The sequence below is a fragment of the Myotis davidii genome, unplaced genomic scaffold (assembly GCF_000327345.1).
Source record: "Myotis davidii unplaced genomic scaffold, ASM32734v1 scaffold415, whole genome shotgun sequence".
In the NCBI taxonomy this organism is placed as follows: Eukaryota; Metazoa; Chordata; class Mammalia; order Chiroptera; family Vespertilionidae; genus Myotis; species Myotis davidii.
Window position 1 is genome coordinate 5,544,418 of NW_006287951.1, and position 10,271 is coordinate 5,554,688.

At 47.2% G+C, this 10,271-nt stretch overlaps 1 pseudogene; it reads right to left on the reverse strand.

Moving 5' to 3' along the window:
- Positions 1-1,396: 1,396 nt before the first annotated feature.
- On the reverse strand, positions 1,397-10,026 carry LOC102765194 (annotated as a pseudogene).
- Positions 10,027-10,271: the final 245 nt, after the last annotated feature.

Consider the following 10,271-nt stretch of genomic DNA (forward strand, 5'->3'; position numbering starts at 1 on the left):
TCTATGTTTCTCTGAGTTTGATTATTTTAGATTCCACATGTAAGTGAGATCATGCAGCATCTGTCTCTGCCTATGGCTTATTCCGCTTAGCATAATGTCCTCTAGGTGTATCCACGTTGTTGCAAATGGCAGGATTTCCTTCCTTTTAAGGCTGAGTATTTCATTGTGTGTATATATCCCACATCTTTTTTATCCTCTCACCTATCCACAGTATTGTCCTCTGACTCTTCCCCTGCCCCCAGAAAGTCTTTATTTTTCTGTTATGAGTCATTGCTTTTTGTAGCTTTCCCAAATAATTTTATAAATTTCAAAATGTTTATATGCCTGACTGGGACTCATGAAATAACAAGTACAGCTCCCCCTGCAAGGAAACAAAAGCATCAGACACAATGCAAGTCTCTTTCAGTTGTTTTACGTTTTCAGGAATAAGAGTGACTGTGTACTCTTTTCTTTATTAGATGGTAATTTGGTGAAATTATCTTAGGTTTTTAATGATGTATGGTTTTTTTGTGATGTTTTCTTCAGCAACATTCCACCAAATTAGCTTTTCAAAAGTCATAGCACCATGTACAGCTTTAGCCTGACATCAGTTTTGTTTTAAAATTAGAATCAGGCTGAATGTGGCTTTCTTTCTAAAGCTAAAATTTATGTTTTAAGTAGAGCTGTAAAACACTTATGTACTGGGTTTTCATTGCCTTTAATTAAAGAGTGATTACACTCTTGTTGAAAAGTAAAATTATGTATTAAATGATGAGACTTCAAGTTGTAATGAAAGTGAAGAAAAAGGGAAAGAAAAGAAACGTCTTCTCTGATGAAGGCTTTACAGGAATAGGATTTGTATTTAATCAGAATGACTCTCTAGGACCTTTTTCTGATAATGAAAGCATGGTGTCTTCACCTAAAAGAAGCAAGTGAAATTGTTAAATATTTCATTTTTTGTCATCAACTAGGTATAGTGCATTAATTAATATGAAATACTTTAAAATATATATATTTTTTTTATTGATTTCAGAAAGGAAGGGAGAGGGAGAGAGAAATAGAAACATCAATGATGAAAGAGAATCATTGATTGGCTGCCTCCTGCATGCTCCCTACTGGGGATCGAGCCCACAACCTGGACATGTACCCTGACTGGGAATTCAACCATGACCTCCTGGTTCTTAGGTTGACCACTGAGCCTGTATAAAAAGATCACAGGCTGCTAGACAGGATGTTGAAATGACTGGTGTGTAATGTTTTTAAGGCTTTCATTTTTGTCAGCGTAAATTTCCTTTAATTATTTTCCATTTCCCGTAGGATTTCATTTTGAGGTTTGATGTACCAAGCCAGTATAAAGTTTTATAATTCAGTAATTCTGGATTTCCAGTCATCTAAGATAAAAATGGAAATGTAAAATTTAGTTGAGAAAGTTAATTTTCCTCGTCTTTATATCTAAGGCTTCATCCTCTTCACCATCATCTTCTGCTTGCTGATTCTCTTAGTCGACAGGTAGATACCTTTCCTGTTCCAGGTACACACTTAGCTGACAGTGATCTCTGAAGAGGTGACTTTGAATTTGCTCTTGCAATATCTAGTCGAGATGAACAACCTGGTGGATATAGAGAGTTTCAGAAAACCTTAAAATCTTCTTCAACAATCTTTTGTAGATTGTGGTAGGCAGCAGTGTGGACCTCTGAAGCGATGCTGTGAAATAACATTTGAATAGTGATACATTCTGAAAATATAGTCTTTCTATGCTTTATTTTCTGCTTTCAAAAATTGTCAATCGTTTCCTCCAGATGATGAGTTGTTTGAGTAGCATCCATTGTCACTCTCTGTAAGTTCATTTCTGCCTGTGAAATAACACTCAGTCAGATGGGTTTCGCTGAGTTAATTGTTTAGCTTCTCAATTCCTTGCTGTTAATGTTGCTTTTAAGTCAGCTTCTTTCGTTTTTACAATGGTTCCATAAGCTTTCAATGGTTCAGCTACTTTAGCTTTAAGTATTTCAACCTCTGTCTGTTGGTGATCCTAAAGCTTGGCAAACTCACCAGCACAGTTTTCAGGCCTTGCTTTAAATGTGGGGGGTCTCTCAGGGGTGGGGGGACTTTTTTTCTGCCAAGGGCCATTTGGATGTTTATAACATCAACATCATTCTCGGGCCATACAAAATTATCAACTTAAAAACTAGCCTGCTATATTTGGTCAAACATTTAATTAATTCACCCCTAATGCCTTGGCAGGGCCAGACCAAATGATTTCACGGGCCTTACGTGGCCCTCGGGCCGCACGTCCCCACCCCTGGCAGGCATGCAGAGGTTCACCAGCAGGTCTGCGTTGTCTCGCAGTCCTGCAGTTCCCTGCACATACGCAGCAAAGCTTTGGCACAGCTCTTCTAGATGCTTCTCCGCGTTGGTGACAGCACCTTGCAGTTGTTTGGCTTGAGCACCTGTTTTTTTAGGCTGTGCCTCAGCACCTTGCCCTGAGCACCGCCAGGACCCTGAACTGGGGCCAGACTCGGGGCACTTGGGTGTGCTGGGGCGCCAGGAGCCCGAGAACTGCCCTCTTATATCTGAGTGAGAGTTTCGCTGAATTTAGAATTTAGGTAGTTATTTTCCCTCACCATGCTGGAGATGTTAGCCCACTGCCTCTGGCTGCTCTTGTGGTTATTGGTCTGCTTGTTCTTTTATAAGCAATCTGCCTTTCCCCTGGGGCATTCTTAAAGGTTTTTCTGCAGTTTCACTATGATGTGTCTACATGTGATTTCATTTTTACTTATTCTGCTGGGATTTCTTGTGATTCCTGAATCTGATGATTCATGTCCTTTGTCAATTTTGAAAAATTCTTACTCATTATTTCTCAAAGATTGCTTGTCCCTAAATCTCATATTCAGGATTTCCAATTAGACATAATTTAGATCTTCTCATTCTATCGTTCATGTCGCTAATGTTTTTATCTCTTTATCTCTGTGTTGCCCTATAAGTAATTTCTTTAGATCTCTCTTACAGTGCATGAATTCTCTATTTAACCGTTTAACCAATTCCACTGGGCTTTCAATTTCAATGATTTGAATTTGTTTCAAGGAGTTTTATCTATCTATCTATCTATCTATCTATCCATTTATCTATCTACCCATCCAATCAGCCTGGTCATTTTTAGTAGTCTGTTTCTTGCTTGAATTTTCAACTATTTTACTTTGTTCAACATTTTAAACTTACTTATTTAATATACTGTATCTAATTATTCCAGCGTCTAAAGTCCGACAGATATAATTCTACTATTGGTTGTTTCTGAGGATTCCCACTGTGGTTCCTCATGTGTCTTACACCTCTTTGCAAGCTCTATTTGACTCCCCAAGATCTCTAGGGACCTCGGGGCCTGGATTGATGGTGTGCTCCTCCAGAGACAATTAGCTTTGGCCTCTGCCAGGCGTTGCGGGGCACTGCTGGCCTGAGACAGCTTTAACTTCTTGGGGTTTTCTGAACTGAGGAGATAATATAAATTTGAACTCATATTTTCAGAGTGCAAGGCTATGGTTATGAGTTCAGCAGAATCTTCATTCTCTTATTTTCCTTTTCCCCACTTAGATACGAGCCTAAGATTAAATTACAGATCTAAAATGGTTGAGTTATCTTTTCTTCCTTTGATGGTGGGCAGATTTTTTTTTGGGGGGGGGGCTCATCTTTTCACTGTAGCCCTCTCCCATAACTTCTGTGTTTGGGAGATGAGTGGGATAGGGGATCCAATCATACATATGTCATGGACTTGTCTCCCCCGTTGCCAATAAACCCTGAGACTCCGGTGTCCTGGTGTCAGCAAATGCCCTGGAGCCGCCCTGGGGCAGCACCGACCCTCCAGGCTGGAGGCCCATCTCCTCTTCACCTCTGACCTTTGGAGAGTCCTTGTTTTACTTACTGCAAGTTCAGCTCTGCATTTAAAAAGATTGTCTGAGCCTGGTCAGCATGGGTCAGTGGTTGAGCATCGACCTATGAACCAGGAGGTCACGGTTCGAGTCCAGTCAGGGTACCTGCCCAAATTGCAGGCTCAGTCCCCAGTAGGGGGTGTGCAGGAGGCATCCGATCAACGATTCTTTTGCATCACTAATGTTTCTGTCTCTCTCTCCCTCTCCCTTCCTCTCTGAAACAAATTTTAAAAATATATAAAAAGATTGTTTGGTGTATTTCACCCAGTACTTTTTTTTTAAAACCTGAAGTTTGTTTGTTTTAGAATATCAAATCCACAGCATTACCAGGAGTAGAAATCCTTATCAGGATTTTGAAGTATGAGTAGGAGTTCAATGCTAGCTATGCCACAGGCTAGCACTCACTCACTGCGCCTGTGGTTGTTTTGTATTGTGGACCTGTTGCTCAGCCTATCTTAGCTCTTTGCGAATTCCTTGGACTTGGCACCTGGTTCTAAGCCAAGCTTGGCTTCCTGCAAAAGAGCATACGCATGGCTCAGCCCATGCTGATCCCATCCCAGGCTTCTCTGCCTGCATTTCCACCTTTGGCACTATTGCCATCACTATTCCAGGTGACGCTAAGTATGTGGCCCATCAGCACAGGAACGTGTCCTTACAGCCTTCCCAGCTGACAAGCTCCTGCCCTGACTCTCCCTTCTCTGTCTGGAGACATGGACCTTAGCCTCAGGACCCTGCATCCCTGCTGGAAGGCCTGCCCTGCCTCCTTCTCACACTGGGAGCCAGGCTAGTCTCTTCAGATGTCACGGAGCACTTGGGATATCATGCTTAGAGATTTGTTCTCTGGGGTTGTCCCTTCTAGAAAAGAGAACTGTTCATTTAATATTGACTATTAAGATGTTAGTGTGAATGAACTTACCTGACACTATAATAATGGTAATAGTTAGTGTTCATTGAGATCTTTCAGTGCACTAAGCGATTTTTGTTGAGGCTCCACACTGAGAGCAGGGTGGGGAAAGATCACTCTGTAGATGGAGATAATGGCCTGGGGTCTGTTGCTGGCCAGCGGAGTATGGAAATGGGTTCCAAGGTGTGCTAGGGCTCATGGGAGCCCTGAGGGCGGGGAAAGGGAAGACATCACTGGCAAGGCAGGGAGACAGACAGATATTCATAATTTATTCAGTCAGCAAACACTCCCGAGCACCTACTGACGGTCAGGCACTGTGCTGGGTGCCGGGGGTGCAGATAAGAATGAGGACTGGCCTCAGGGAGCTTAGAAGAGCCTGGCACAAGGCAGATCCCTGCACATCACCCAAGAACATCTACCCTAGTCCCTCACTGTACAGACGAATGAAATGAGGCCCAGAGAGAGGTGGGAACTGGCTCAGGGTTGCACAGCAAGTACTTTAATCACAGAGATAGTGAGGACGGCCATGAGGAAACAGAGTCTGAAGTGAGGGAGGCCTTGCATCTCTCTACTTCCCTGGAAGTCAGTGTGGAGGCCTGGGGCCAGCCACAGACTCTGCTCCCCAAGAGGTGGCTGGGATGGGGGATCCATCCACTTCCCCTCAGTCCCCAGGCAGGGAGGGCCGCTGGCTGAGTGAGCCCTTCCTCTCCCCCCATCAAAAACCCATGGGACAGAGCCTTCTTTATCAGAGTCCAGCTGTGGCTGCCTCAGGCTTGCTGGGAGGTGCTGGGGCTGGAGGCTCAGGACGGGCTGACACAGGAGAGGAGATAATTTCAATCTGCAGCCTCCAGATTGAGGGAGAAATGTAAACACAGGCTGCAGAGCCAGCGGCATGGGGGTGGGGCGGGTGGGCAATGGGCACCCTGCTGGCTAGCCTTCCTCACAGAGCCCACTGTGAGGAGAGCTGGGGTGATTTTCCATGACAGGGTCTTTCAAGGGCATGTGAGGGAGTGACTGCTTTGGCTGCGGAGGTCTCTACAGGCCAAGCGCGCCCTCAGTGAGACTAAGTGGGGAGAGTCCTGGCCGGACACCAGACAGAGCTCCCTCCAATCCGAGCTCCGTCTCACAGCTAGCTGTGGGACATCCTCAGTTTCCCCATCTGTAAAATGGGGACCATATTAGAACCAATTTCCTAGGGGTGCCTGATCTTTATTCGTTCTACAAATATTTGTTGGGTACCCAAGTTCCAGACACCACTGAGGAACAGAACACAGAGAGGGACTGTAGGTCCCCTCTCCACTGTGCTGAAGGTGTGGCCAAAATGCTTGCCAGTGGCCCTGGCACAGAGAAAATGCCCAGAAGATGGAACTATTGGTTGTGGTGGTTGTTAGCATTAGTTAGTTAATTTGAGCCGGTGCATCCTGGTTCATCTCCCACCCTCTTCACCCCCTCATAGGCTACTCATGCTCAGCCTTCAGTACTTAGATGTTCCCTCCTACAAGAAGCCTGCCGTGATTTCCCAAGGCTGCATTATCCCCCTCCCCGCTTCACTGACCCCTCCCCCCTTCCCACGCTTCCTTATGGCACTTTCAGGTAATGTGTCTCGGGACAGCAATGACATGCTGAGAGGCAGTGTCTTCCACCCATTCTTCAAGCTTCGGTTTTGTTTGTATCTTTCTCCCCCTGCCCCCAGTTATGGTAAAAAACATACTTGTTACTATCTGCTCCCCCCTCCGTGCTGCTAATTGGACATGCGCTCCTGAAGGCAGGGCTGGACCTTGTCCCATCGCTGGTTCCCCAGAACCTGGCATATTGTAGATGACTACTCATGTTTGTTGCATGAATGAATGACGGTGAGTCCTTACCATGCCCCTGCCTTTCAGGCACTGTGATTGCCCCTTAGAGCCAGAGAAGGGAACTTCTTAGCCTATGACTAAGACTTCCTTACAGGGAAGTCACAGGTCAGCAGTGCAGATTTCTGTAGATGGGGGTGTGTGACCATGACCGCTGACATTTATTGAGTGTTCACCATAGCTGGATACTGTGAGGAGCTCTTTACTAGTAGGTAGATCTGATCTTCATCCTATTTTATGAGATAAGATATAGTATTTCCCCCATTATGTAGCTGAGGAAATGGAGGCCCAGAGTGGTGAAGTATCTTGCCCAAGATCACCCAGCTCATCAATGTGAGTGGAGTCAGGCAGGATTCGAACCCAAGTGGAGCACCTCCAGGGGCACTGCTCTCGGCCCTTCACTGCACAGTCTCCTAGGGGTGCGGTGTGTGGCTGGATGGGCAGGTGGGCACACCCATGTGTGGTCTGGGGCAAGTGCACCCTGGGCAGCTCCTGCCATCCTGGTGTGCCCTGGCTCCCAGCAGGCTTGTTGCTGAGGGTGGCAGAAAGGAGGAGCTGTTGCTTTAGGCTCAAGTGACAGAAACGGGTGGGCTGGACGCACGGGCTGTCATAGTAATGGGTGTGGGTGAGAAGCCATCGGCCTGCCTCATGGGGACCTCGTGAGGTGGGCTGGGAGCCCTCAGGCCTGGAGGGGTGGGGACTGCTTTGGGTCTGAGAGGTCACAGCTTGACATGGCATATTTGTTTACAGGCTAATTCAAACACTTTTCAGCTGATGTACCTCTGGGGACCCCAGTGGCATGCTGAGAGGCACAGTGTCTTCCACCAGTTCTTCCAGCCTTTGATGTTGTTTGTTTCGTTTTTCCCAGCTATAGTCAAAGTGATTCTCAGGAAATGATGAGTGCCTTTAGGTCAGAGGAGGAGCCTGTGTCTTTGTGGATTCCCGTGTGTGGGGGTGCACAACCCTGCCACACTTGGCTCCTCCACGTGCGCTTGGCTGTATATGCTCCTGGCAGGGGCTCTGCCTTCATTACTCAGGAAGAAAGACGGTTCCTTGATGCAGATTGTCACTTTTTCATCCAGTCAACATCCTCCAAGAACCTAGTCTGTGCCAAGCCGTGTGCTGGGCCTCAGGGATGAAATGGAAAATGAGCCCCGATCCTGCCCTCAGGAGCTGACAGTTTAGTGGGAGAGTCAGGTCAGGAAACAGATGAGGACAGCTCAGGGTGGGCGGGGGTGGGGCTCTGCTGGAGGGATGCACAGAGGACATACCATGGAGCAACTCATGCAGCCTAGAGAGAGGGAGCCTACAGAAAGCTTCCTGGAGGAGGTGGCAACTGGGATTCATTTGAAGGATTCATCGAAGATAATTAGGGAAACAAAGTGGGGAAATGCTTTGGATTGTAGATCATATAAGTACCTGGTAGGGAGAGAGGGTATAGGGGGTTCAGGAAATACTAAATAGTTTGGTTTGTATAGAGCAGGGGTCCTCAAACTTTTTAAACAGGGGGTCAGTTCACTCTCCCTCAGACCGTTGGCGGGCCGGACTATAGTTTAAAAAAAAACTATGAACAAATTCCTATGCACACTGCACATATCTTATTTTGAATTAAAAAAACAAAACGGGAACAAATACAATATTTGTATTTGCATGTGGCCCATGGGCCGTAGTTTGAGGACTCCTGGTATAGAGTTATGTGTGTTTGTGTGTGTGCATGTGTATGTTTATATGTGTGTGTTTGTGCATGTCCGTGTGTGTGTGTGTGTGTGTGTGTGTGTGTATGCATTTGTATGGAAGGTAATGTCTGAAGAGTTATATTGGAAATTTCTGTTTACGTATTTTCTGTGAAAACTCTTCTGAAGTGTAATGCATGAAGAACATTTGATCATTCACATTTTAGTGTGAACAAGTTTATATCTTTCTCTGAGAAGCTTGGACCCTTGAATGAGAATGGGTGCTGAAAGGCAGGGCCGGCCACCCTGCTGAAGGCCATGCTCTGTCACATTCCATGTCACTCAAAACTCCCCTGGAATCTGATATTTTTGGCCTGTATCCCTCCGAGGTGTAATAATCTAGTGCCCACTTCACACTGCAGGAAGCTGAGAAGCCTGCTATCTGTCCTACGCTCACCTCTGGCTGACCCTCTGGGGGGAGGGACCCTTCTCACGCAGAGATGTGGCCGGGCAGGCACAAGGGTTGAGGACTGGCTCCGAGGGATAAGGCTGGACAGGCTGCCCGCAGACCACATGAGCCCAGCCCCTGCTCCTTGTCCCTGTGCCCGACCTTGCCTGCTCCCAGCTCTGGTACACTTTCTTCGACAGATTAAAAACGGTAGCTCGCCCCATTTAGCTGGGGCTCCAATAACCCACACCATGTGGGCTCCATGGTGGGCGAGTGGTGAGTAGGAGGAAAAGTACACTTTTTTGCGGGGAGAGAGGAAGGTAGAAGGATGAGCCATATTTCAGAGACGTGTGTCCTGCCCGCAGAGGGCGTCCTGTGGACATTCAGTGCACTGGCCAGCTGAGCACTGGAGCCCACTGGCCACTCCGTTGGCTAACTGGCCGGCTGCCTGGTAGATGTAGCTCTGGACAACACTGGTGGCCCCACTGCAGGCACATCTCTGGGATGAAGACTTGGAGGAAGCCGACATACAGCCTCACCGAAATGGGGCTGCCTCTGCCAGCACCTGATGGTTGGAGCTCCTGGGATGGCAAGCTCCACTCTCAGAGCAGAGGGGACCTTCTGAGGGGACCGGGGCTCAAGGCCAGGCCCCGAGCCCCTGAGGGCAGGGCCCTGAGGGTACGGACTGTGGACAGCATGTTCCAGGCCAGGCATATAGTATCTTGCTGGGGACACAGTGGAGGATTCACTGGCAGAGGATTCACTGGTGAGACTGTTGCAGCAGATACATTTGTGTGTTGCTTTGGCCCCACACTTTATAAGGTACCTATGCGTTCATTATCCCTTTTGATCCTAGAACAAGCCTCAGTCAAATTAACTCATTACAAAAGGGAACTTGTCCAGGGACACAGCTGGGAATTGGTGAAGTCAGGCTTGGAATCTAGGCCTAACCTAAGCGCATCTCACCCCATACATTGTGAATCTTTGCTTCTAAGGCCTCTGCAGGTGCTGGGGGTCAAAGCCTGGCTGGCCACTTTCATGCAGAACCTGAGCAAGTTACTTATTTGTGTCTCAGTTTCCTCGCCCCTCAGTGTTAATGACAGCACGTACCTATAGGATCTCTGTGAGGCTCCAACAAGGCATACAGGGAGACCCCGAGTGAGACCATGTGACTGTAACTATTGTCCAAGTGGTGGCTGCCCAGGCTGTCAGAAGAATTGCTGGGATCATCCGGGATGTGGAAGAGCATGTTGGGGGTAGGCGTGGTCTGGGTATCTAGGGCTTTAGACCAGGGAGGGGGTGCAATGAACCTGGGCTCTTCGGCCTCCCAGGGGTCTCCTCTTTAAATCCTAAGAGACAACTTAGACACTAGGCTTAATCAGCCACTTTTCCAGAGTCACTCAGCTGGCAGGAACAGTGAAGGGGCATTAAAAACACTGAGTAGTTGGCGCATGGCTGGAAGTTGGGTGTAGCTGTTCAGGGGCCTGCAGACTA